The following is a 4,025-nucleotide window of genomic DNA, read 5'->3' on the forward strand; positions in this document are numbered from 1 at the left end:
TTGCTATGGTGCAAATGTGTGTGTTTTCACAGTGAAATAAATAGCCTGAGAGTGCACAATTAGAGCCCTACAGCTCAGAAACAGACACTTCATTCCAGCTTGTTCATGCTGACCAGGTTTTCTAAACTCGTCCCATTGCCTGAATTTGGCCCATATGCCTCTAAACATCACTTATCCATGTACCTGTCCAAATGTCTTTTAAATGTTGTAACTGTCTCTACATCTACCACTTCCTCTAGCAGTTCATTCCACGTACGAACCACCCTCTGTGAAAAAGTTAACCCTCATGTCCCTTTTAACATCTTTCTCCTCAAAATTGTGTCCCTTTCCTAGGAAAAGACCTTTTGCTATTCACCTTATCTATGTTCCTCATGATTTTATAAACCTCTAGAAGGTCACCCCTCAACATCCTATGTTCCAGTGGAAGTATGTCCGAGCCTATCCAACCTCTCCTAACTCAAACCCTCCAAATCCTGGTAACAACCCTTAAATCTTTTCTGCACCCTATCCAATTTCATAATGTCTAACCTATAGCAAAAAAACTTTCCTACATTTCCAAGATGGAGGCTGCTGTTTTCACTGAAATCTTGATTTGCCTCTTCAGTGAGTGCATTACAATGTTCTATTCTCCAGATTATGTTGTGTATCCAGTGCAAGTTCCTTGGCAGGAAAAGATACTGACGTGACCAATGAGATACAAAACAGCTCTGCTATTGTATTGTCTGTGCTCCAGGTGTTCAATAAATAAATTCATGTCTGTTTAGGTGAATTGGCAGTGAATTCCTGGCAGAATATCTTCACATCACTGCTTTCTGGTTTTGTCACTGGTCCCAATTACATCTCCCAAATGGCCCCATGTATGCGACAGCACCTCATGAGGCCACTTACATTCTAGCTAACTGCATTTCTACACTGCCATGGATATAAGCTCATATGCTGAAACCAGTTTTTTTTTAATCTGAAGGTGTTGATGATTCACAGCACTTTAACGTCACCAATATCTATGCTCAGGGATGTACAGGCAACTTTTTTTTTGTATTTGTTGACAATCAGTTTTGGAGAAAGGTACAATTCATACTGGAACAAATGCTGGAAATGCAGTCATGAACCAATTTATGAAGTTTTTGTTTTGTCCTTCATTCATTCATGGAAAGTGGGCATCACTGGCTAGGCCAGCATTTATTCCCCGTCCCTAATTGGTGCTAGGCAGTTCAGTATCAAACACATTGCTGTGGGTCTGCAGTCACATGGTGGCCGGACCAGATAAAGATGGCAGGTTTCCTCTCCTAAAGGGCATTGTGAGCTGGCAATCAATCGTGGTCATCGTAGACTCTTAATTCAAGATGGCGAAAGTGATGCTGGAGATTTGAGTTCTGTGTGGTGCTGGAAAAGCACAGCAGGTCAGGCAGTATCAGAGGAGCAGAAGATTGACATTTCGGGCAAAAACCCTTCCTGAGGAACTTCCTGATGAAGGGCCTTTGTCTGAAATGGCGATTTTCCTGCTCCTCTGATGTTTTCTGACCTGCTGTGCTTTTCCAGCATCACACTCTTGACTCTTAATCAAGATTTTTATTGAATTCAAACTCCACCATTGCAGAGTTCAAATCTGGGTCCTTATAAACACTATCAGGGTCTCTGGATTAATAGTCGAGCAATAATAACACTAAACCATCACCTTCAAAAGCAGCTGTTAAAATTATAGTTGTGTATTCCTGAGTCGAGCTGCATTGTTTTTCCAAGCTGGCTAATTAGCACTTGAGCTGTGATCTCCTAATATATGGCACCCTACAAGTGTGAATTAAATCAGGAGATGTGAACTTCTTGGCATAGGCTATTACCTGGCTTTGATATCTTTGGGTCAAAATAGTGATTTCTGTGCAAAGAGTGTGATTATACTACATGGGTTCTCTGAAATAAAAACAAAATGCTACAGAAACTCAGCACATCTGACAGCATCTGTGCAGAGAGAAACAGACATTAGGATTTGAGCCTGATAAGTTAGCTTATCAGGAGTTGGAAAATGGTTTTAATGTTGATGGGGGGTACGATAGGGTAACAAATGGTGAGATTGGCCAGAGCAAAAGGCAGAGGGAGTGGTAGAGACAAATGTGAAATGGCAATGAAAGGAAGGCAATGGATCTGCTGTACTGAAAGTAAAGCCAAATAGTGGTGGATGTAGAAATCAGACTAGGAAACAGAGGTAATAAGTTATTGATGTCAGTGAGTCCTAGAGGTTTTAAACTGTCTAAGTGAAAAATGAGCTGGTGTTCTGCATTGCTCTTCATTGGAACACTAACAGACCCAGAACAAAAAGTTAGCATAGGAGCCAGATGACTTATTGAAATGGAAAGCAACTGGAAGAATGGTGACCGAACAGAGTTGTTCCACAAAGTACTGATCTTCACAGTGAAGCCCATATACACCATTAACCCTCTGTCTTTTGCGCTGGGCACCATCCCATTCTGGTCCACTCACTGCTGCTCCCTTTTGTCAACAACGTTTTTTAAAAAACAATTTCCAGTCCCTTTCAGTTCTGAACAAGTCCTATCACACTTAACCTTAATTCTGTTTTGCAACATTGATGCACCCCGACCTGTTGAGTTTCTCAAATGCCAAGTTTTTATCTATCTTCGAGCATCTGCAGTATCTTTCTTTTACTTGCCTCAATCTGACATTGATTAATGTGAATCAAAGTAGGTAAGGAATTACCTGATGTGATTATCTGGGCTGTAAAGGAATAGGCTGGAGTAGTATCAAGTGCAGGAATGCTGGAATATGTACATATGATGATGCCTGAAGTAATTTGTGGGGGTGGAAATCCTCACAATAAGTTTTTATTTCTTGCATACTCCATGTTGAATGGTGTAGTTCAGTGGCTGGGGTGTTCCTCTGACAGTTGGTGACATGGAATGGGTGTGTGCCAGTACTGACATCAAATGATGGGAGCGACAGTGACATTTATCAAACATGATTCAGTAAAAATCTCCACACTGTTAGAAATGTCAACTTATTGTCATATCACATGGTTTGGGTGAGTAACATAGCTCCATTTCAGGTAAGCCAGAAAGGTTACCAAAACGTAAAGGAATTTTTAAAAAGTAGTCTTCTGTGGAGTGTGAACATAATCTGATTCACTTTGTTGCAAATTCTATGTGATGAATAATCGCTGGAGTATTTTTGAGGGAAGAGCTGAACACATCCTGCTGTGGATACAAACTATGGCCTTTGACTCCATTTTCTATGGCTGTGGCTTGCACATAACTCTGGCCTGTCTCAATGACTGTCATTGGCAAAGCTAGTTTGAAGAAGTCAAATATTAAAACCTGAAAATGTGTTGCTGGAAAAGCGCAGCAGGTCAGGCAGCATCCAAGGGGCAGGAGAATCGACGTTTCGGACATGAGCCCTTCTTCAGGAATGAGGAGAGTGTGCCAAGCAGGCTCAGATAAAAGGTAGGGTGGAGGGACTTGGGGGAGGGGCGTTGGAAATGTGATAGGTGGAAGGAGGTTAAGGTGAGGGTGATAGGCCGGAGTGGGGGTAGGGGCAGAGAGGTCATGAAGAAGATTGCAGGTTAGGAAGGTGGTGCTGAGTTCGAGGGTTGGAACTGAGACAAGGTGGGGCGAGGGGAAATGAGAAAACTGGAGAAATCTGAATTCATTCCTTGTGGTTGGAGGGTTCCTAGGCAGAAGATGAGGCGCTCTTCCTCCAGCCGTCGTGTTGCTATGGTCTGGCGATGGAGGAGTCCAAGGACCTGCATGTCCTTGGAGTGGGAGGGGGAGTTGAAGTGTTGAGCCACAGATAGTTGGGGTCTTTCCAATCCTCCCACTTCCTCCAAACCAAAGGAGTAGCCATGTGCACCTGCATGGGCCCCAGCTATGCCTGCCTGTTCGTAGGATATGTGGAACAGTCCATCTTCCACAGCTACACTGGCACCACCCCCCCCACCTTTTCCTCCGCTACATCGGTGACTGTATCGGCGCTGCCTCGTGCTCCCACGAGGAGATTGAACAGTTCATCCACTTTACCAA

This window comes from Chiloscyllium plagiosum, chromosome 28 (genome assembly GCF_004010195.1).
Source record: "Chiloscyllium plagiosum isolate BGI_BamShark_2017 chromosome 28, ASM401019v2, whole genome shotgun sequence".
NCBI lineage: Eukaryota > Metazoa > Chordata > Chondrichthyes > Orectolobiformes > Hemiscylliidae > Chiloscyllium > Chiloscyllium plagiosum.